Source organism: Columba livia, chromosome 4, assembly GCF_036013475.1.
Source record: "Columba livia isolate bColLiv1 breed racing homer chromosome 4, bColLiv1.pat.W.v2, whole genome shotgun sequence".
In the NCBI taxonomy this organism is placed as follows: domain Eukaryota; kingdom Metazoa; phylum Chordata; class Aves; order Columbiformes; family Columbidae; genus Columba; species Columba livia.
Window position 1 is genome coordinate 63,567,158 of NC_088605.1, and position 25,225 is coordinate 63,592,382.

Here is a 25,225-nt window from a genome sequence, read left to right on the forward strand (position 1 = left end):
TCTGTCATCTTGTATGTCCATTTTACATCTCCACTTCCTTCCCACTGTCCTTGTCAGTCTACTCTTGCTTAGAAGTTTGCATATTGATTTCATTGGGAATATTTTCATTATGCCATTCTTTTATAAGAAAATAAATAAAAATCTTAACTGTTTTTAACCCTCTAAAATGTAAACAAGCTTATGCAGTCCTTTGAGAGCGGACATTATGCCGATCTCTTCTAGCAGAGAACACAGCTCTTGACAGGGTTGCCAACAACCTTTGTTTGCCTGGTTTTGGTTGCCCCCAGCTGGGCAGAAAACTCCAACTACGACATAAATTTGCCTCAGCCATGAAGGTCAGAGCAGGTGCTCACAAAGGTTTCACTCAATCTGCTTGCTTAGGAATGACCACCTTCAGAATGAACTCTGAAGGCTGACTTTACTGTTAAGGAGTTCTGCTATGCAGAATGACTTCTCTACATAAAGAACAGGCAGAATCTGGTACATAAATATGCATACTTCAACAGTCTATCATTTCAGTATCAATAGCATTATTTATTGAAACATGCAAGCTTTGTTCAGTTGTTCTATTTCAGAAAGTTTTTATTCAGAATTCCTTCAGGTTTTTCCCCCTGGTTAATATTCATCTACAAGAGCAATGTCTTTAAATACCAATAACTGTCCCACTTCATCCATAATTTATGAACGTCTTCTTAACACAAAATCCATAGGTATCACTTGTTGCCCCTTGACTCCAAAAATTAAAGCCAGAAGAGGCTGTAGTGAACAGCAGAGGAATATAACTGTCATTTTCTGCAATCGCAAAAAAATCTGCAGTTTAGATAAAGTTCGTATTTATTTCACATCTGAGACAAAAAGCTATTAAAGGCACCCTGTGGCTTCAAATCCATTTTATTTACTTTATTTACATTTTAACTATGTCTGACAAGGTAAACCTCTTAAGAAATATTGTATCATTGGTGAGAAAGAGTGCTGAATCTTAAAAAAGTAATGCTGAATCTTAAGAAAGCAAATATTCTAAGCCATTACAAATGGTTCCCTCAAAGGGAATCATTTAAATTACAGCTGTCAATCAAAAATATGACTTTGTTCTTTGTCATGCAAAGACTAGGTTTCAAAGGGAAGAGTAATGTAGGAAAGTAGAGAGTAAAATAAGGATAAACAGGAGACTGGGTAATCCAAAATATTTCAGAGAAAAGACAGAAGTCAGGTCTAAAAATCAGGCTGAGAATTTTTTAGAAGCATTTCCTAATATGCACTCAAGTTATTTACGAGTTAAAAGATGTCCTTGCTGTTGGTATCTTCCAAAACTAACCAGTAAATTCAGCATATGACGTGGAAGACACTGACAACTAAATGTTAAGTTTGAAAGACAAGGAAAATCCACCTCTAAAGCCCCACCTTCTGGCCCCATGCTAATCAAGAGAGATCCCAGCCCAGGCTAAGGCTGGACTCAATGATTTTAAACATCTTTTCTAACCAAACCAATTCTATGAGGCATCTGTACTAAAGCCCACTAGTAGACAAGCATAAGGGCAAGACGCGTGTACAGACACAATATTGTTATGTGCCAACACAGAAGGTTTACCCTTAAGTTATCAACATTTGTGCCCACACAACAAACAACTACTGTTGTCATAAAAAAGCATAAAGAACAATAGTTTAATACCAATTTGGTCATTTCAGTAACCTCCGCTTTATTACCATTTTTATAGTAATTGCTACCACAACATTAGATAGTCATGTTTTTCTGTGATTCTGTCATTCGAATAAAAAATCGTGACAATTGCTTAAAGTCTTCCATCATAGGTTTACAGGCTGGATTCCACTTTCAGCAAGAAATCTTAACACAAAAATCAGTATTTAAATTTGAAATTCGTACAGGTTTTAAATAAGCCTAGTCAGTGAAATTCAGTCTCTTACCCAGGAACAAAAAAGAGTTTGTATACAGTATCAGAAGAGTAAAAATTCAAGCAAATCCGATGTCTTACTAGTATAATCTGTTGTCTAAACTTTTGATGATCCCATGACACAATAAGTTGTTCAGCTTGCTGACTGTGCTTTACAAATACATATATGCACAAAGATATTCCACACACACAGAGCACCTGCTTTCCAATGCAAAAAGCGCTTAACGTATGAAATCTCCTTGCAGTAAAACTTGATAGTTGTGATAAGGTACTGATTAAGAAGACAGGACATTCTGTAATCCCAGTGCCATGAATTAGGTATATCAGACTGGTATATCACTAGGTTTAGACAAGGTTAAAAGGTAAGCTTAAATTCCATAGAAAGGTTTTAATTTGCTAGAAGAAGCACCTCAATGGTGTAGCCAGATATTCTTTGTTCATCATACAATCATTTTAAATGGTATTGCTTTGGTAGCTCACGTAGCTGTGGAGTTAGTTTCCTCACCAAAATGGCCAGGTTTTGCTGCTGTTGGATTTACACTATCAAAAGTAAATAAACTTCCGTTACTCTGAAATTTTCTCAGCATCTCCCCAAAGGCGATGCTTAATGACTTCTTGTTGAAAAGATTACATATAACGTTTTTCAATCTCTCTCAAGATAATTCCTCTTTGACTTCAGAGATGTAGCTATCTACCTGACTAAGCTGTCAAAAAGGTACACTCTGCAGCTCACATTGAACACGGACAGACCTCAACTTGGAAGGGTATCTGTACAGACACACACACAGAAAACCAACCAAATTTTTCCAAGAAAGCTTCCATGAAGTTAATTTGTGTGATGTGCAGTGATACCACATCTTATGATATGATTAGGATTGATCTGATGGGTTTCTTTAAAAGGAAAACCCATACATTTAAGGAATCAAGTATATTCTCACACAAGTTACCTAGCCTGAACTTGCCCCAGATTCCACTGTCTAATGTGAGAATAATGCTTATAATGTGAACTTGTTATGGGGTTAAAATCCCATTATAATTAAGTAGTGTCCAGTCATTCAATAAACAGAAATGCATAACCAACTGATATACCACTGGCTGTGATGCCGGCATTATACTGGTCTTTCTTGCTATTCATCCATTTACAGAGTGTCTTAAGCACACACAAATGTAATTATCTTGTTAATTTTGGTAGAGGGCAGTCACTGCCTATTTTAGATGGAAAGTCATTTTCCCCCTGGAGTGATAGGAGGGAGCATTTACATTGCCAGCATCCACAAGTACAGAGATTTCTAGTTTCATTAGTGTTCACTGAAATTCTGGTGTGCAGAATATCTGGTGTTTGTAGTCAGCAGTGAAGTCTGGGAATCTGGTGGAAACTGGGTCAGTTTAAAGTGACCCAAGTGCAGAGAGATGTAGGCTAGTGTTCCTATATCTCTTCATTTAACTTTCCAACTAATTTCAATACATGTTAAGCAGATTCTAGAGTGCATAAAAACACAAACTTGTAGAGGTGCAGATCTATTGTTTCTTCCTTCTACTCCGAGTTTCTTTGCCCCATCCTTTATACTTCTTATTCAGAATGCTACTCTTTCACCTGTGCTCCATTATTCTTTGCTGCACATTTTCCTCTTTATATATTTTGTAAAATTTTTGCTGTATTTTTTTTAATACATCAGAACCCATCTACAATTTGTGTTCAACAGCCAGTAGCACAACTGTCACTCTCACATAGAGTCTGTCTGTGACTCTGTGCTACTACACAAGACTATGCTCTAGAAAAATTTTGTGTCCACCCGAACAGGACTAAGACCTCCAAGTCACATAAAACGATTATTTAATCGCCTCCAAAAAACAGGGCCACCTGCTTGTTCCCTTGGGTAACATCTCTCCAGGCTCCCAAAAACACTACATGACTTTGAGACATTGCACATTTTCATAGCAGTCCAGCAGGTAAAACAAGATCTTTAATCCCAAGAGACTGGGATTTAATAGCAGTGAAGCTGCAACAAAACAAGGCTCAATACTGGTTTGCCAGGCCTGCAGCAGTGGGTTAAGGTCAAACTTGCTCTGCTTGCATTGGTATCCATATGACACAAATATGTCTAAACCACAATGCAAAAATGTGCCTACAGCTCTTGTTGCCATACCTGAGCAAGGTTTAATTATCTGGGCTAGGAACCAAATTCTGTTTCAACATGACCCATTTGAACCAGAAGGTATATAATACGTGGCTGAGTGTCACTCTGTCGCAATTGCACACTTTGCTGCACTGGCCAGGAAGAAGTAACTACGTCTACACAAAATGCGATTGCACCTCTGCATTGCAGCCAGGCTGGACCTTTTGCCGGCTCCCTTGGCTGCTGTGGTGCTGACCTCCCACCGCCTGCCACCATGACACACTTCAATTTGGGAGCAAACAGCAAAGGTCATGCCGCTGATACTTTTTCACTGCTTAGGTGACTGAGCAGGACACTCATCATGGAGGTCAAAATCTCAGTAAAAAGACCACTTGAAGTAAACTGAAACCTTGCCCCACTGTTTTAGCTTGACTTCACACTATTCAGACACTGAAGTAGCCTTTCTTGCAAAAAAAAAGTAAAATCATCAGATAAAGACTTAAAAGGAAAAAGCAAAGCAAACCATATTGTGACTGTTTTGCTTTATGAATCCAGTTGCACTATGAAGACTGAGAGCTACATACCAACAATGAAGAGAACTGAAAAAAAGTCTACTTTCCTCTACAGCTGTAGAATAAACCTTATTACAGTTAGTACCAAGTGCTATCCCCAGAACTGCTTTGTTTCCGCTCCATTTCACAGTTTAGAATATATCTAAGTTTCCTTCTTCTCTGGTAAATTGATTTTTGTACAGCATGAGGGGACGTGTTCTGCTTCCGATTACAGATTTAAAGCAATACTATACATCACCTTACACTGAGTAAAAATCAATTTTCTACCTGTAGGTGATGAAACTATTTCTCACCCCTGCTGAGCAATCTTATATCTCATAAGCTTAAAAATCATAAACTGTTTCATTTCACCAAGAGTAAAAATAAAGGGTGATCTCTTTAAACATATTCTTTTACATGTTACTCAGGTGTTCCTTTCCAAAGGTTATCTGTAGTTTTATCTACTGTATTTAATATTAAGCTTTCTCCTCCTCACTGTTATATTCTCAGCTGTTATCAAGAGCCTTTGGTCTTGGTAAAACCCCAAAACACATTACATCTGAAAAATGCAAAGCAGTTGTCTCTCCCTTTCTCCTGGTGATAAAGGGCATTTGAGAAGAGCTACATTAGAAGCTCGGATCTGAATCTGAGCACTACAGAAAGCCAGCTGTTAAGATTTGGCTGTAGACTGCTGCAAAATTATCTTATTTGCAAAGCTCGCTATGTGGTGAGGCAGATAAATGATAGCGCCATGAACTAGTAAAAGGCAGAAAGCTTTATTCTACACATATCTGGGTTTGACTTCAAATTTTATATTGAATATGCAGCTTTGAACATATATTCATAAACATTCACTCCAAGCAGTTCTGCACATGCAGCATTTTAATATGGGGAAAGCAGTACTAAGCTATTTCCCTGCATAATGGTACAGAAACAAATACTTTAACATTCAAGCAGAATAAAATGTTCAGGAAATAAATAGCTGGCAAAAAATAAATACATAAATAAATAAATAAATAAATAAATAAATAAAAAGGCTTATTTCTGGCAAAGGACACATTTCCAGCCAAATGAGAGAAACTTCTCCCTGTCAGTCAATCAATCAGCGCATAGCTTATTTTAAGCTGATGATAATACGGCTTTGGAGATTAGGAAGTTAGTGAGCTACAAAGAAGATCAAATTAAATTTTCTTAAGTGAAACATATAAAAAACTTCAACAAATAACCACAAAATTTAACCCTATAAAGTTCAGAATGGGAAAACTATTCAGAAACATTATCTGATATGAATTTGATCAATATACTTAAGGGGAAATAAATGAGCCAGCTGAGAAGCAGGCTCACATGTTTGAGCTAGAAGAGTCTTTTGTTAACTGTCTAAATAACAGAGCTGTGCAAATATGAAAATTAAGAACAGGAAAACATACTGCATAGACAGATTCAGCCAGAATTTTCAAATTTTAAAGCTAAAGATAGGCTGCTGAAATGTGTACCTAGCACTTTAGTCATAGCAGCCCCATTTTCGAATCAGGTAAACACCCACAAAATGTACACCTGCTGCAGAAAGTCTAAGTTCACTGCCCAGAAAACAAAGCAACTCTGATTTAAGTTTCTAAATTTGGGTCCAACATTTGACAAATTTGATCCTTGTTTACCTCCCCACTAAAAGCAACGGGCCACCTCTGTCTCCCATAAGAGCCAGTTAATTATGTCCTCTGTAGTCTGGCAGGGGAGAGGCTACAGACCGTGAGGACAATCCAGTAGCAGGGAGCTGCTCCCCACATACCACACAGTGTCTTGCAGGTACAAATTCGAGATGATCAAATCTGTAGAGGGAAGGAAATCAGAAATTGGGGCATGGGGATTAGAGTCCTTCCTCTTCTTCCTCTACGAGGAAGTTCTTGTCCCACCTTCCTACAGGATGGTGACCAAGGTAACCAGTGTCCATCCCTGCCCAGGGCACAGGCAGGAGGTACCACAAAGGAGGGACGAGGTCTGACAACTACCTCACTGGTAACATTGGAGTTACTTGGTCCCGGTGCGCTCCAACAGGCAAACCAGTCCAGTAGGATCTTTTGCCATGTGTACTGCTCTATCTTCCCTATTATTATATGACTAAAATTTTAATCAAAAGCCCACTGAAAGTTCCTTTCAGTTTTGAATGAAGAAATGTGCTACTATGTTTTTGATCAGCTACATTTTCAACAATACTGCTAAAAAAATATCTCCTTTGGTTCCCCGAGAGATGATCGCAGCTAAAAGGAGACAAAGATTTTTCTAAATGGTGGCACAAACCCCAAAAGAAAACATGCCTTCCAAATGAGTGCAGCAGCTTTTAATTTCTGAATTGTGCAGTCAAGCATTCACATTCTTGTCTGACAATGAAGAATGTAATTACCTAGGGGCACGTCAAAAATAACTGTTGCTTTTCCCTTCCTATCCTTTCTTGGGAGAGGAGAGATTGGTGAGCCAATCAAGAAATTAAAACTGACATTTCACAAGCTGATCGTCATGTTGCTTTTTTATAAGTTTTTTTTGTTGCCTATTTAGATTGAGTACAGCTATCAGGCAAATACTCTGAGAATCTGACACAGCCTGCAGCAGTATCCAAATTAATCCTTAAGAAAATTAATTCCCTAAAAAATAAACCAGGAAATCTCAGGAGGTCATTGTGCTGTCCTACAAATTCTATAGTGAACTGAAAGCTTTCAGTTCCAGTATAAGCAGTTTCAACCACTTTTCATTTTAAAAAAAAAAAATCTCATATTCAATAGTTAAAGATAATTCAGGTTCATCCTATTTTCAAATAACAGACTGGTTAAGGAAAAACATCAGGGTGGGTTTTTTTTTTCCTTTCTTAATTTTCACCCATTATAAGCAGAATTATTTTGCCATTGTTCCTTACTGCAGAAGAGAATGTTCACATGCTTCTCTTTTTTAAATGCAATTCATTAGTTGGTTTGTTGTGGTTTTTGTTTTTTTGTTTTTCTTGATCCAGCATTACACATGGAAACCAGATAGTTTGAGGTATTTTAAACATTGCCTACCAAAATATGTCACATATTCTGTTGTCTTTGTTGTACAATAGTTTTGTTTAAACAGACACAAATTCAATGATCAGCTCCAGAAGTCTTGACCACTCCATTTCAGATTTAAATAAATTACTTCATGTTACACTATTGTAGCAGCTGAAAATATGGTTATGACTTAAGTTAAAGTTCCAGAACAGTTACTTTAAGAACAAATCTGTGTAAGCAAAACAGTCTTGTCCTACAAATCCCTGAAATATGAGGAAGTGTTTGCACAACTAAATTTTAATCCTTGACACTAAGCCTTAGCATACATGCATTAATACCTCCATTATAAAGACTATCCATCAAGAAGACAAGGGGCTGAAGTAAATATTACTGTTTGTTCTGTTACAAATTATGTCTTCCCCAGGGATACTGACAGACTTTCAAATAATTATGAAGAACCTTTGCAGTACCTGAAATATATGCTTATGAGCAGTCAAACTGTGGTATAGTCTAGAAAGGAACACTGTTGGGATTTTGCTCTAATATATTCCACTACACAATTAAAGGGCAAAACACGACACAACAAAGAAGCAAACCCTGAGAATGCATACAACTTTTCCCTGATGTTCATCTTGATAAAAGTCCAAGTAGAAAGTCAAGCGTGTACCAGTCCATCCTAGTGCTCTGTGGACTGTGAGCAACATTTGGTCAGTTTGAGCTCATAAACCGGTTCTTTCCCTATATGCAAGAAGGGGTTACAAAGGGCTATTCCAAGCTATGTGTCAAACAGTTTTATTCCCCAAGGAAGCAAAAACTAATCTAGTTTGAAAAGGACTTGTTTCAATAAATGTTTAATGCAAGCTTAATGGCACAATAGTCATATTCTTGCTCCTAAATGAAAGAGCTTTGCATTCTTCCCAGTACTCAGTTCTTTAAAAAAATAGACCAATACCTCTTAGCAATTTATAGGATATTTACAATATCATTAACTGTAGCTGAATCGTTAGTGTATCACAAAAATCCCTGTAACCTACATCCATGCCCTGATATATATTAATAGATACAGGCACTCACACAGTTTTGCAAAATAAAGAGATATTAAAAAAAAAATTAAACTAGACAAATTATCTGTAATGTGATGGTTTGTCATAAATATCCCATTAATTTTGGTCAGACTAAAGAAAGTCAGTAATGGCGTCCAGTGTAAGAACACAATATAATAAACTTATTAATGATAACATTATTGATAATATACCTATTAATTAAACTGCCAATAATAACCACTTTCATTATAATTTACATACTCTGTCCACAATAAGTTGGATATTTTATTCTGACAGCATGAAATATGCAGTCACTAGTACAGGACTGTAGAGAATCGGCTACCTATTTTTCTTCCGTTACTGAAATATCACTGTGATGCTCCAATTCAGTGTAAAAGAATGTTTAAACAGGTATATCCTAGCTCACAAAAATTAAATCAAGTGCTTTGGTTTGCACTGGTAGAAATGAAAAAGTAGTTTGCCTCACTGATTTGTAAAACCACAAGTCACACAGAATTCACATAATCTGCCTTCTGATGTAAACTCAAAATTCTCATATAACTCAACAGTTAATATTTGCTTTGTGTTTCAAAAATATGAGTCACTGAGGTGGTTTCTAAACATGGTAAATAATTTAAGAAACTGCAAAGTCTGCATGTAGAAAGGTTCACATGAACCTTCAAAATTCTTTTGTTGCATTATTTAGTACAGTTATAAATGTCACGTTACTGTTCATAGAGCTAGGTCTGTTTAGAATGGCATTTGCAGAATAACGTTTGCAGAAGTTCGTGAGTATTCCCCTCTCAGTGCTACTACCAAAGAGTTTTGGTGTGTTTTTTCCCCCAAATTCTTCAACATGGCAAGTCTCTTTAAAGGAGATGCTTTATTTCTGCTGTTTTCAGCTCTGCATGTCCTGTGGCACATCAAAATGTTCCAGAACAAGTAAAAGGATTCTCCGCTGAGCTTTATGCTGTACAGTTACAATTTTTCATTTTTTTTTTTTATAAAAAGCCCTCTGTTCTAATGAGTTTCTACTCAGATTTCAAGAGAAGAAGATGAGGACGGATAGTGAAATATAAGAAAACAACAAAATTCATTTGCCAGGATTTATCCAAATGCCCAGGGAAAGATTTTATTTTAATTAAACGTACTGAGCATATGGAGTACAATAAGTCAGAATAATCACTCAGAGCACCCATCTTCTTGTTTTACTGTGAATTCTTTTTTTAGATATGGAAATGACAACTGCATGTCTGACTTACACCTACTATTTATGATCACATAAGCAAACCTGGTTCATTGGAAGTGCCATCTCAAACACCATGACTTTGAAGTTAGGTTAAAAAGTGGCAGACCTATAGGAGCTGAACAGTTAAGAAAACTACCTGCTCTTTAGAGATGCTCTACATATTGTTCAAAACATTTGAACTTTATGTGATACCTTTTTTTGTTCAAGGGCAATTACTCAGAATGTAGTAAGACATGTTTTGACTAACTGATCAAATTAGGTGAAAAAAAGTTCAGTCCCAGGCTGACATAATACCAGCCAAGCTTATACCTAGAAGGAATTAATTAAGGAACAAGGCACTGAAAATAAGCAGCTATAATATATCATTGACCACTTTCTCATGTTCTTCAGTACCACAACTCAAGTGTCTACTGATGCGACACAGCATGAAGTACTAAAAGACAGGGTAACTGCAGCACGCAATGTTTCATTTAGACCTTTGCTAAGCTGATGATCAGTTGGCCCAATGGATGCACTCAAGTATTTCCTAGAACACACAGCTCTTTGTTACACTGAACTGAGAATGGGAAACACCTCACTGGGTGTGCCGCAGAATGAACAGACCTGTTCCTCAAGCATCTACATGCAAAAATACGACAAATCTACTTGGAGAAGCACGGAAGCAGCACCCTAGAACACCTCAGCCAGGCTCCTGCTGTGCCTGTTGTGCTCCCCAAGGGCCTGGCTCTGCCCACCTGCCCAGACACAGTGCTTAGTGGGGAAGATGCGTCTCTGAACTGTGACACTCAGCCAATTCACTTTGAGAGAGACAACATGAATGGTATTCGTCAGTCTAGTGGTTTCAGACCCAATAGCCAGTCAGCACACAGGCAACTTCATCAGTTTTTACAGACGTCCTTCCCTCCAAGGAAAATGTTCTTTCCCAATACAAAGTATTACTGTTTAAGTGAATAAGAGGACAAATTATTATCATAACTTTTTTAAAAAAACAAAGTAATTTTGAACCTTTGCAGACAAAATATTACTACAGCTTAGGACTCAAGACCCAGCTTAGTTGCTATGATAATTTAAAATTTGGTTGATTCATAGAAGAAGAAGAAGGAACTGTCAGATATTGATCACAGGAAATAGTTTTAATTCTAAAATCTGATTTCATTTTAAAGCAAACAAAATAGGTATTACAAAGCCTTAGAGTTTTCCACTACAGATCCTTATGAAAATCTAATTTTAGGTTTCAATTTCCAATTTTATCTGCTTTGTTTACCCTACAAGTATATTTGTTCATGACATCCCAGAAGAGAATGGTAATTTAACACATTCTTTTTCTTTCATTTAATTTTTGCTATTTCAATAAATAAGGGCTGTTGCAACATCAAACTGCTGGAAGTATCTTTTTATTTTTTTGGTTGACTTGTTTTCTGATTATATTTCTTTGTTGCAACAAAGCAAATTTAAAAAAACCCAAAACAATATGATCTGTGGAAAAAAATTGTAATCATAACAAGTTCTCCTGGTGACAATTTTTCCAAGGGAAAATTCTCAGCTATGTAACTCACAATTTATACTAATAACATAAACCACAGATGTCTTAGGAAGTATGTTGCATAAAATATTCTCGTTCTGTTTGTTCTAACAAGCAAAACAAAAATTTATCTAAATGACAAAGGAAAACTAAAAATTTTTAAAAAGTTTAACCATCCTTTAGCCTGGCTTAATCCATGACTGAAAAGCCAACTAAGTCTGAAGGTATGATTTATCCATGTGATACAGGTTGCACTAAAAACCATGAATTGTTATCTACTGAAAAGCATTGGAAAAGCAGAGAAGCTCCTGAAAGCAAAATTATTACAAGTAGTAAATATGAGATGTGCAGTATAGCAAATAAAATTAGATAAGCCAAGTTCTGAACTACCAAAACTGGTAGTTTAGACATTCTTTAGACATTTATGAGTTTCAGCAAATGTGGTCTGACACTGGTTCTGCTCCAGAAGTCTGAGAAGGGCTGAAGCAGTTGATAAAACCATGAAATAGTGTGTGCATAATGTGAATAAAAGCCTTTTTTTTTCCAACCAGACCCTCTAGGTAGTTCACAAACATCACAGCCAAATGCTTTGTTAGAATTTATAATAAATATTTACTGCTTACTCTGATCTCTGCTGCAGCAACATAAAACACTGACATATGTTTATAAAGTGATTTACTCCAAACGCAGACTGGCCAGAATTTGATTCATAACACTTCAAGGACATTTTAAACTCAATGCCCGTATCAAGCTCTTACCAGTATCAGCAGAATTCTCCAGAAATCGCAAGACAGGTTAATGATGTTCCTTCAGGGCACTGTCATGTAATTGAGAAAACTCATTTCCAAGTATATATGAACACTTTGCACTGTAATTTTGGTAGCATTTACAAGACTCAACATTTCATACCATTTACCACATAAACCAATACCATTGACTATTTTAATACCAGGAATCAATGAAAAAAATAAGTGTTTCTTCACATAAAAGTTTACCTTCTGTTCTGACTACATCTCTTTACAAAAGACATTAAACATCATCTCCTACTTCACAAAATGTACCCATTAAAAACATTGATAGTGTTCTCACCACAGAGGATCCTGGACAATACTTACCAGGTAGACTAGATTAGAGTCATTTAAGTGAAGCATCTGAAGAAGGATGAAAGATTTAGATCTTGGTATAGAAGCAATTCTCTGAAGTCTAAGCGTTAAAGGATTCCTAACACCTAAAGCATAAAGAAAAAATTCAATTAATGGCAAATAAATATAGAAAGTTATTAGGTGCTCATCTGTGCACTATTTTCTGTCTTAGCTGAGGAAACAATAATACAGGTGTTTGAAGATAATGCTCACCTTCATCTGCTAGTCCCAGGAAGCACTCAAAATTCAATATAGAAAATTAAAAGTCTATGAATAATTTTGAACTGCTGTGGTTAACTTTTTAATATAGGAAATCATTCGTCCTTTCTTCCACAAGATCCAACTTCAATAGGAAATTAAATATTAAAACTAAGTATTTTCTTCTATAGACATATTATAAAAATCTTTTGTTGAATACATCTTTCTGTGCCACCAAAACACAAAATACACCTTTCTTGAATTGTTCTTAGTAACAAACACCATCTATTTCAGAGTGCTTCAAAAGCAGCTGTTTGGGGTTTTTTAAATTAATTTTCCTGAAACAATCTAAACACTAAAGAAGAAAAAGTCATCTCTTCCTAAAAGTTTTGACACTCCATGGGAACATCTTTAAACTATGTATTTTAGACTTTTCCGTTCAACGCTGGTCTCTAAGAGGACATACTCATTTACATTTTCAACTTATATCTTCCTTCTTCTTAAAAGGTAAAAATCTTATTTTTTTCCTTCAAGATGAAAAAAATTTCTTCTATGACTATTGACTGTAACAAGAAAAACAGCCAGTTACCACAAAACTCTTTAATAGACTAGAAGTGCTGGTAACACAGGACCAGAGTACCTGTAACAAAAATGGATGCTCACTACATTTTCCTAACTTCATAATTCCATGTTTAAGCTATACTTTTCTAAAACCAGAGACTGAGAGACCTAGTCTCAGCAAAGCTCACAAAGGCCTAGGAAATGGAAATTTCAGTTGAATTGAACACTTTCAAGGTAGTTTTCTAGCAACTAAAAAAGAAAGTGGTTTGAGTTTTTTTGCCCTCTACTCCCCAGCTTCATTACCTCTAGTGCTTTAGATTCGAAAGGGGAGAGAAATCTTTGCTGTCTTCGTTTTTCCCACCCTCTTTAATTTCATCTGTGACTTTAATTATATTTCTTCTCATAAGCTTGTCTTGCCTTTATTTTATTTTTAAAGAGATAAGAGCTTGCAGCAAGGCTCCCTAAAAATTCTTTTCAGCTCTATTTTTAACACACACAGTAAAGTCAGAAGCATAAATTAAAAAATACAAAGAGAAGCTGATTATTAATTCCAGTTAAACTATTACTGAGAGAGAATCACTGATCAGAATTATACTAATTAATTTTACACAATCAGTGATTTTCTACAAGAGCAGATCTGTAAGCACTTACAGTCTGTCAGGCTTTGCTTAATGTTAAATCTTCACCTTTTGTATTTGCACACTTCACAGCATTGTTGAAGACTTGTCGACAAAAGTAACATTTAAACTTTTTATATATGCATGAGCTAAAAATGGAATTACTTCCTTTTGATATTAATTACTTCTTTGGAATCAATAAGAAGGAGAAATGTTTATTAATCTGTGTACAAAGTTCTCTTTAAGCGCAACAATTTTATCACTTTGCAACACGATTCCAAAACACAATTCAACACTTGACAGCTTTTGTTAAGCTTGTTTTTGATAATCGGATACAGAAGTCGCTTGTGGCCATTTGGATGGAATGCTTCTAGTTTCACGGAGCTTTTGAAAATGATCAGACTTAAATACATCACTCATTCTGCTGAGCCAGCTTGACAGTTTTGATAGCCCATTACAGTAGCTTATATTTAATTTCTGGAAGATTTCAGTAGACATCTCGGAATCCAGCTACCTTGGAATCTCAAGTTCCAGTGGGCTCTGACTTTGATCTCAGGTCACCATTACTTAATGCAAATAACCCATGGTGAGTCCTTTCATATTAACATTAACCAAGAACTTTTGCAGTACTACTTTCTCACAGCCTTCTTTATTTATAACTGTGTTGGACGGCTCAAGAGAAACCTCTGTGAATCAAGAACTATTTCTCAATAATTCAATTAATAATTAAATCAAACAATAATTAATGGGTATGATATTTATTTGATTAAAAGCAAACCAGCAATAGCCTTGTGGAAAATAAAGTTGTTTGCATTTTATTACAGAGAAAGCAAAAGAGAAATGCATATTGTAAATTCTCTCTGTTCTTTTCTCCTTTGAAATGGTAATAGCAATGCAATGGGGAGAAAAGCTGGATCAGGACTTAGCAAATAGGGGGAACGTTATTTGTGAATATTCTATGATGTACAAACCAAGCTGTAAGTTGGTATTATCCGTGCCCTTCTGTTTAACATCTTAAAAATTGATAAGGCCAGTAGTGGCAGTAGTCAAACAGTAACATTGCATTTTAATCAGTCTGACCACAGAATGGAGACCTGCATTTTTAACTTTCTAAATAACAACTCAGGAATGAAAGGAATAGTATAAATGTAACTGAAAAAGCGTCAGAAACTCTTCCATTCCCCTAACCAGATGTTCAAGTAGTCCAGTTTTACAAACCTGTTTTATGACCAACCGCAGTCTGACCTGGCTTATGTAAGCCAAAGAGTATTTACTATCCTTTCCCACAGAAGAATGCAGACATGCAAGGAAACCTGAGCAGCTTTCTATATACCAAAAATGAAATGCACTTTTTGAACTCTAAGTGCAATTAAAAACAATTCCATGCAAGAATGTGCTCAAATAGTCCACTGTGTTTGACAGTAACACTTCTGCATTGTACTAGATACATAACACACTCCATTCCTACTCTCTCCTCTTTCCATCAAAAGGGGCACTCAAACTATTGTCCAATACAGAGCAATACTAATTTGAACAATACGTATTTACATCAGCCAGCAATTTAAATTACTCTGATTTAGACCATTTATTGGAAACGTAAGGAAAAAGTGGAAAGAAGCAAGGGAACTACTCTATTCTTTTTAGGATTTTCATTGCAAAAGGGCCTACCTCGAAGTTTTTCCTCCTGTTTGGTATATCAGAAAAAGACTGGTGCCAAACACAAAGACTGAAAATATCCAATAAATGTAGTCTAGGCAACTGGTTCTCAGCAAAGGCGTTTGGAACCAAAATATGCTCATAAACTATTAGAATGTCTCTGAACAATATGCAAACACACCAAAACAAAATAAAACACCACACCACCAAAAACAACACAAACAAAAACAACTACACACCACCACACACAGCAAACAGCCACAACACACACCGACCCCTACATTAGTATACACTACTAAGCAAAATTTCTATCAAATATGATCAGGAGAGGTTATTGTTAGGCAGTCTAGAAAAATGGAGGATGGGTCTTGCTGCCTTCATTGTTGCTTTTTGTTTTGTTTGGTATTTGTTGCTGGGGTTATGGGGGCTGGTTTGTGTGAGGAGAGCAGTTTGGGTTTTAGGGGGTTTTTGGTTGGTTGGTTAATCGCGGGTTTTCATTGTTTTTGTTTTGTTTTTAAATCTTTACCTCTCCTTGACCTCCCCACCATGGTTACATTAAAGTTAGGCAAGCACCAAATAAAGCCACACACCTAGAGGCAAAACAGATACTTTTATGACCCTTTTCTCTCTTCAGCATAACAGTAGAAACCTTGTTTGGAAGAATTTTTAGAACGATTATAAAAAGACACGTCACATTGTCCTGTCCCATCTTTTCCCCATCTCACTCAGAGTAAATTAATGCTAAAGAAGAAGTTTTTATCAGAAGAAACTTCTACTTCATCCTACTGCATGCTTTCCTCTATCAGGAAAAACACAGGTTGAAGAACAGATCTTGAAACTCTTTCAAAGTCATGTCTGAAGTCACTCACCTGATACAAATACATGAATTGCCCAGGGTTGTTGAAGACAAAGTGTTACCAAATTATGTCCTCCAAAACGTACTAATGCCACCGTTATCAGTGCAGGATTCTATGTGATACCGTAGGTAACACATCTGGTAGCAAATCCTACTTCTCTTCACCAGCAAATGATATAAATTCTGTTTTATAGATTTTGTTGGGTTTTTTTCTCTCCATGGTAAATATAATGGTCCTTCGTGGTCAGTAAGCATCAGGAAACAAAGCTTTGGCATAATGATAAGAAGACAGCCAGTTCCTTTTCTCATTTCTATTTGGAGATAAATAAAGCTCAAAGAACACAACTGACTTACTCAGTTCCATTGTTAGAGGCTTGTGACAGAGCCAAGAGCAGAACTTTCTTAGCCTTGCATTTCAATTACAGTACCAGTCATTAATTTAGCTGTAAGACATATATTTCAGTTTCATCTGCATCTGGTTAAGATATCATGATGCAGCAAACACTTAAGAGAACATAGACAACATGGCTGTATGATTACACAAGTCATGTTTGGCTACAAGACACTGAAACAATGCGACAAAGCAGAGGGACCAGCAGCAAACAAATCCAGCCTACCATGAAAAAGAAAAAAATCGGTAGTATCTACTGGAATGTTAATTAAAAAGAGGAGTGAACAAAACCACCATCCCCAAACAGTTAAACAGTATCCGTTTCAAGAGCAGCCTCAAAGGGTTTGTCAGCATGCCTTGCAGATCTCTCATTCAGACCACAATGATTTTATTTCCCCCAAGGAAAAAAAAAATAGTTCCAAGTAGAGGTGACAAGGTATTTCCAGCTATGAGGGGCTGGTTAGGGTTTGTACAAGTTTGAGAGTGTGTGAGCTTGTGTGTATGTGACTTACTTTTAAATTTAGTTCTCAATTCTTAAGATCCAGTAGAAGGTCTCGAGTGTCAGTCCAAGTTGTAGTGTGCCTGCAGCATAATACTGAAAGATGTTGCCAATATTTGTAAAAAAACTTAAGGACTGAAGGGATATTCTATACCATATGACACAGTGCTCAGTATGTAAAGCTGGAGGCAGAGGGAGGATGTGGGGCAACATTCGGAGCGATGGTGTTTGTCGTCCCAAGTGACTGTTACCTGTGATAGAGCCCAGTTTTCCTGGAAATGGCTGAACACCTGCCTGCCCATGCGAAGGGGTGAATGAATCCCTTGTTTTGCTTTGCTGGTGTATGTGGCTTTTACTTTACCTACTAAAAGTTCTTGACTTTGACCCATGAGCTTTCTCACATTTACCCTTCAGTTTTTCTCCCCCATCCCACCGGGGGAAAGCGAGTGAGAGGCTGTATGGCTCTTGGTTGACAGCTGGGGTTAAACCACAACATCAGCTAAGAGTTCTTTGAAATGGAACTTTATAGCTCTGATTCGTCACTACTTCCAACCACACTCAAAAGCAGTAGGGAGAGGTGGCTGCAGTGAGCTGGCTAAAGCTCCTTTACTCACAGCTGCTAGGAATAAATCAGAGGTATATTGTGGCTGCCATGAAAGACAGCAATGAAGAATCAGATGTAAAAAAGCTCTGCTCAACCACCTTCTCCTGCTTCCTTGTTCTCTTTTCCTTAAGTCACAGAAAATATTTCCAGCAAAAAATGCTTAAAAACCACGTCAGACTTCCAAGTCATAATATTAACAAAGCAACTCTTGTCTCCTGAAAGTGGGTTTTCCAACTGTTTATGTCACCAAACCTTCTTCATAAACATGAAAACCTATCCCTTCCTAAAGGAAAATATATTCTTTTATTTAAAAAAAAAAAAAAAAAACCACCCACACATATATACACACACTAGCTGAAGCTTTCAGAAAAAGCAAGAAGAAAACTCATAAAAATCTAAGATAAAATGAAATAGTTGGCAAAACTGCAGCTAGCCTCTCTTTCATGTCTGAGGTACGACTTTCACAGGAATTTTGCCAACACAGATTTGCTGTGCACCTTATGGCAAGATGTGCAGAGCAGCAGCAGAGGTATCAGTCCCAAGGGAGAACCTTTCCATCAGCCACAGCACCCCAGAGGTCTCAGCATTGGCCTGAGGCCCAGGTGATGCAGGATACTGACCTCCTCCATGTCAAGTTATTTGTGATTCCTAATGAAAAGTAAGTAAACAAGAATTATTATTATATGAGCAGGAGCTTTGGCTGGGAGATTTGACTGGCAAGGGAGTTTGTTTTCTTGGTCTGAATACTTTTTTCAAACTACAGTTAAAGCATTTGCTGACATAAAGCTACTCCATATATAAAAGGCCATTTATTTCCTTTTTTTCGGTTATATATTGCAAACCCCTGTAGATATGTGAAGTCCCCTACCTATTAATTTACTATTTAATCAGAACAACTAATTGAGATTCCATCCACTCAGCGGTTTTTTAGATGGTGCACATCCCTGTCACTTCATGTTCTGGTGTGTACCTCGGCTCCAGGGTTCTGCAGTGCCAGGCTTGCTGCTTGTAAGGGTGCCAGTCACGCTTAACATAAGAGGAAATTAAACCTCAAAGATTTTACCATAATGTTATCTACTACTCCAAAGTAAAAATTGCTCCTGCATCCACTTGAAATATTAATAGTGCCATCCAGTACTTCAAGATCACAGAATTAGAAAAGACTGCTACTGCAATGAAAGTACAAATACCTTTTTTAGAATACTTTAACTACCAATTATTTTTCATAAATGAATTAAATAGCACTTTGTTAAACGTTTCTTAAAGAAATATACACAACAATTAAGGAAGATTTACAATAATTTTACCTGCTTATACATAATCAAAACAGACAAAAAAGAAAAAGAATATTTTAAAGTAACCTAGTCATATTTTTGGTACAATCTATTTTTAATTTTATGGCATTTATAATAGATGTTTATTATCAAGTCTTATTAGCATAATAAAGAACTATAACCTGTATCAATCAGGAAACTAAATTACTGCCTTTATATTCAAGTATTACATTGACAAATACATCGACCTTTACACCATGTTACGCTTAAAGGTTAAAAAAAATAATGCATTATTGTTGTTTTCATTATCTTTTTTAGACACAAAGTTTCCTCTGAAAGGTCTACTGAAGGATAAAAGATTGATATAAATGCAGAAGGGAGGTATAAATTATTAATATCATGGGATAAATGACACAGCAAGTTTTCCACAAGGTCAAGACTAGATATTCCCATGGGAACAAACAGAGAACATAAGTGGAAAACAACACTCTTGCCTTTCTGGGGACACTCCTCTGAGAATGGCATCTCGGGTAGTGACATTTTTTTAAGCTTTACACCTTGTACTGACCGCAGTCATAATTAATATTTTGGGCTTTTGCTACACATTTGTATGTTTCATTCATACAGACAATATGCAAATGTCTTAGCTGCTTTTCAGAAAATCTCGAAAGGCAGCTAGAAGACCTGTCAGCATTGGATGGCATCTAAGAGGTAAAACACAGCAATGCACACACTTTTAGTATCTCTAACATGGGATGTATTGCCTAGCACCTTCTGATACTAATAAAACAATTCAAATAGAGTAGTTCAGTTGGAAGAGACCTATAGCAATCATCTAGTCCAACTGTCCAACTGCCTGACCGCTTCAAGGATTAACAATATTATAATAACAAGTACAACCATTACATTATAGTTATAACAACAGTCACAGCTATTATAATACATTTTAAAGAACGTTTGAGAATGCTAATGATTCACCAAGTCCAACCACAGTCTTGGTAGCTCATCCTCAGGTGTGGAAATTATTGCAACAAATTTGCCATTGTAGGAAAAAAAATGCCAAAAGCGTTCTACTCTTTACCTTGGGGCAGGATGGGAGGTGGGGGGAGCAGTAGGGAAGTCTTATTTCTGGTTCAGGTTAGGAATATCTCTCATCTTTGTCTCTGTATATTCCAGAGGCCCTTTCAGAAGCACAAAGCAATGCAAAGACTCACAGGGGCAGGGAGGAGGACCACATCTTCAGAAGAAAGGAGTGAGCTGGGCACCAAACAAAAAAACATTCCATTTCTATCCTCATTTAAGCTTTCAGCATCCTTGTGGCAGTAGCACCTATACTCACGAGTACAGGGACAAATCTACTGAAATCCTTTTTATACCCATTTTCAACCAGCCCTTTTCTTCAGCTTACAAACAGAACACTAACCTGGGTGTTTGCTGACTGATCCGTTAGGATGATGTTAAACTCGCTGCGCCTTTTTTCCTGACTGTCTACAATGTGGCATATTGATTTTGACTTTCCCTGGTTCACTTCTAAAACCTACAGTCAAAACTGTTACTTCTTTGCAGCTTTCTCCTTCTCCAGCCCTGTTCTGACAGATATCTCTGTTCTGACACCATCTGCTATCTCCATGTTCCATCACTGAACCACAGGCTAGCACTTCTGCTGTGACAGCTTTTGAGGTGTAAAACACACTTCTCTTGACATCTGCCTCAGCTCATCCATCCTCCACTAAAAAACATCTGAAAATATTCCTGAGAGGAGGTACTTTACATTTTAATTTCTCTATAGGATCCTTCTTCAATAGGATGCCAACTTTCTGTGGTTTACTGTCCAATTTTGAAGAGAGTTTGTATTTTTTGTATGCAGGCTCGCAGTGCAGTAAGTGGGCAGGGAACACCTGATTCACCAAAGTAATGCTGCTTATTCCTGTCTGCTGTCTGTAAAAGTATACACAGAAACTCGGATATATCCCTTAGAACAGGGGTGTCAAACTCATTTTAACGGAGGCTACATCAGCCTCACGGTTGCCTTCAAGGGGCCACATGTAATTTTAGGACTGTGAAAATGTAACTACTCCTACATTTTACTGTCCTAAAATTACATGCTGCCCTTCAAAGGCAACCACGAGGTTGATGTGGCCTCCGGTAAAAATGAACTTGACACCCCTGCCTTATAGGCATAAGAAGGTCAGATGTTCGAACACTTCCGACTGCAATGACACAGTAAAGTGAAAGAAGCCATCTGCTCCCCTAAAGTGAAAAGGAAACTACAAAGCAAGCTGATTAGATGAGTTATGGTCTACTGGAGTAGGAAATGGAAGCCAATCCCGTCCGAAACTCCACTCCTGCACACAATCAGTCCATCTAATAACTTTACCTTTAGAGTGTCTATGACATTCACCTGATTTTCTCACAAAAATATCACATCTGAGTCAGTGCTGTAAAAGCACTTCGACAATTCAGTATTGAAGATGTAGCTCATTCTCCAGCCTTTATCAACCATGACGCAACAAAGCTATTCCAGAATACAACATGTCTTAAAATTATTACCTTACCAAACCAGCAGGTACATCTCTGATGGCAGCAGGAGTGAGGGTTGTGCCTCTCTTTTTAAACAGTATCTGACCATCAGAAATTCAACAAAACCAAACATATGTGGAACACGTCAGAATGTGGTGGTAGAAACTGTGAGTAATAACAACATAAAGCAATACTTAACAAAGAACAAAAAAAAAAAAATCTCAGTTCCTAAAAATGTAGCAAAATAGAAAAATCTGAGGAAAATCTCAAAATTATAAACAAGAAACATGGCTAAGAAGTGGGGAACTTTCATCTTCACTAAATGCATAAAGAGAATCCATTACTACTGAATAGAGTAATGATGTTACTTTACAAATTTGAGCAGTGAAACGACACAGAGAAGAGCACTTGTAAAACATTCCAATATAAAAAACCACAAATCTAATGGGTTATTGTCATTCAGCTCAAGAATCACTATTATGATTCATTTCTAACAGGCTTCTTCTAAGTCTTCAAACACGTTCAATCCATAATAAGTGACTGTATGTATTCACATCTTACCAGACACAGACAACACCAGCACTGTAGTTTGTAAGAAGTTTTGTATTAATAAGTATGTGAATTTCCATCCGTATTGTTTCAGCTTTTTTCTCAACTCTCTTTTTAGGTCTTCCATTGCTCACTTTTCCTAGACATACCTTTCAGCAATAAAATTGCACATATTTTAAGGAAAAGAAAAATTCTCCTAAGTTCCATATTTGTACTTTTTATTAGTTCTTGTCAAATGTATTTTTAAAGCTTGTGCTTGCCTAAAACACTGTACATATATTCACATTCTATCCAAATTAAAGACCTGCTCTGCATCCAACAAAATAACTATTTCATGCCTTTTCTTAAGCAGGTCCAGGGAATTCATAGGATTTGCCAATAGCCTGCCTATAATAATTCCCAATTGATCTATGTGCATATATCTAACTAAAGTACTTCCTAATTTATTGCCAACATGCCAACAAACATCACTCCATCAGCATTTATTCATGAAATATATCAATATTGTAAACAGCTAGTCAAGTATCCTTTTGGCTATTATAAAAATCCTTCCTTCCAAGAGAGGAGACCTGCTCCTTCAGTGACCATAACAAATAAATCTAGCAATACAGTAGCTCAAATTTCTTTCACAGTCCTGTAAAATGAAGACACAGGGATACCTAAGTCTGCTACCTTATTTAAGATAAATTCATAAGCATTCATGTAGCATATTGTGATGGAACTAGGAATTTTTTTCTCATATTTCTAAATGAATGGGCATATACTTAAGACAGTATAATTTTAATTAATGTCTTGGGTTTTGTATTTCTCTGCAGTACATGATGAATAATAAAAATTGTGCAAAACTGTTACCTCTTACAAGGTAATAATTAGCTGTCTTGCCAGAAATTTTATATCTATAATTTTTTTCTAAATTTTTTCCTAGAAGTCTATCTGTACTAACATCCTACTATAACTTTATATGTTTCTATTCAATATATGAACACTATTACAATAATTTAATATTTATCTGTTTACCTAAATGTCTTTTTAACATTTACATAGAAGTTCTCAGTTACATATATAACAAATAGAAGACACTTTTGTTTGCATACATACACAACACTTTTCAGATGAATACTGTAGTCTGTTCTACTTTGTTTTGTGAAGTGACTCGCTTTATCTTCTTTAAAAGGGAAGAAAGAAAGATGACAACAACAGCAAAAAAACCCGTGCATATACAGCTCTGGACTCAAAACTGCTAAGCACAAACAGGGAGGATTCTTCACACATGCCAGTTGAAGACTGTCTCTCAAACTCCTGCCCTGATTTGGCTAACTACATTCCTTGAACATTAGTCTATCGGTATTTCAACATACTTCACAGATAGTAGGAAAAGCTCCATTGTTCCATTGGGTGTCTCCAGGAATAAAAACACTGCAAGTTTTACCCAACTTATGAAAAAAACTATTTTCATAACAATAAATAAAATTATTCTAATTTTATTTTATTTAAGTGTTCACCATGCATGAAATTTAGCATATAGTTTTACCTGCACTGCTAGTAGATCTGAAGCCATTTGGAGTAACACCTTTTTTTTATTAAAGGCTAGGACAAAGCCACAGATCATTCACCTTTAAGTAAGTGAACCTATAAAATCCCATTTTCACAACTGTCTTAACCAACAGATGTTCTTCCCCAAAACACCACCCAAGATTAAAGCCATCCAGTTCTTGCAGGGAGTGCTGTACTGGTACATGTGACAGTTTGGCAAACTACAGAAGGATGTCAAACCTGTAAAGATGGACATAATGTCAAACCTCCATAGCTACACTTGCTTCCCCTTCAGCATCACCAGGCTTGCACAAGTCTACTTTGTGCTCATCTCACTGAAAGGTCAGCCTCCCTCTAGCTGAGTATCGATGCACCTATCTCATGCAAGGGACAAGAGCACAGAGATACTAGACCTGGCAGAAACCTGTGTTGGGTCTACATGGCCAATGAAACCGCTGCAGGGCACCATTCCATGCTAGAGCTGCTGGCTGGGGACCAGCTGCTGCCAACGCCTCACAGAACAGCATTTCTCACAGCAGGAAAAGAGCAGGCAGAGTCATTCTGCAGCCAGCACACAGCCTGGAAATAAACCAGAGAGGAACTAGAAACAGATCCTGAGCAGAGATACTGTGGGATGAAAAGAACTGGCCAGGGAGAGTGGTTAAGTAAGTGACAATGTTTGAGTAACTGAGAACAAACATGCACTCCCTTGCCTTTCCCTTGTGTAAAACTTGATAACTGCCTTTATACATTTTTCCCCTCAGATCCTTATTTTCCTCCAGCCAAGTCCTTGCAAATATAAAAAGTTTCATCCATTTTGTCTCAAAGAAAAGACTACAGTCCCTTAAACATGAGAGCAGGATAACCATCCATCAGCCAAGGCACCTCAAAGGCGCTCAGGAGGCACGGTCTTACAGAACCCAGGAAAGGCAATGGGTTCCCATTCCCAGCTTCAAGCCCAACACAGACATCATGCTTGGCAAGACAACACCTTCAGCTCCTTAAGATGATAAATCACTTTGGCTTTACAGCGTGTCCTTGATACTTAAGGATTCCAGATTCCATATTATTGTAACACATTTGCAGGCTCCGGCAAGAGAACAGTCCATTTGTAACCTTAAAACAGACATCATTTTAGTGACATTTAGTGTCGCCAAAATGAAAAATAATTGCTCACCACTGGCTATAAATTAAGTATGTTTGTTTCGCCAAAGGCAACATTTACTAGAAATTGTAAATAACAAGGAAGTCAGAAATCACGTAAATCATGATCCTAGCTAATTAAATTCCACATCTAATGGACTGAAATTTATTGACAGCTCAGTAAAGTGAATTAAGAAATGAAGTAACTGCATTTGAATACAACAGCCAATTACTGTTCTTTAATCAGAGAAGACATTCCTACTATTTATTGGA

The 25,225-nt window shown here is 36.8% G+C and overlaps 1 long non-coding RNA gene across 1 annotated transcript in view; it reads right to left on the bottom strand.

Moving 5' to 3' along the window:
- The window catches only part of LOC110356041 (uncharacterized), a 90,400-nt gene that overhangs the window by 8,844 nt on the left and 56,331 nt on the right, over window positions 1–25,225 (bottom strand). The window contains exon 2 of the long non-coding RNA XR_002409088.2: window positions 12,525–12,637. This is a non-coding gene — a long non-coding RNA (uncharacterized LOC110356041). The remainder of the gene's footprint in view (window positions 1–12,524; window positions 12,638–25,225) is intronic.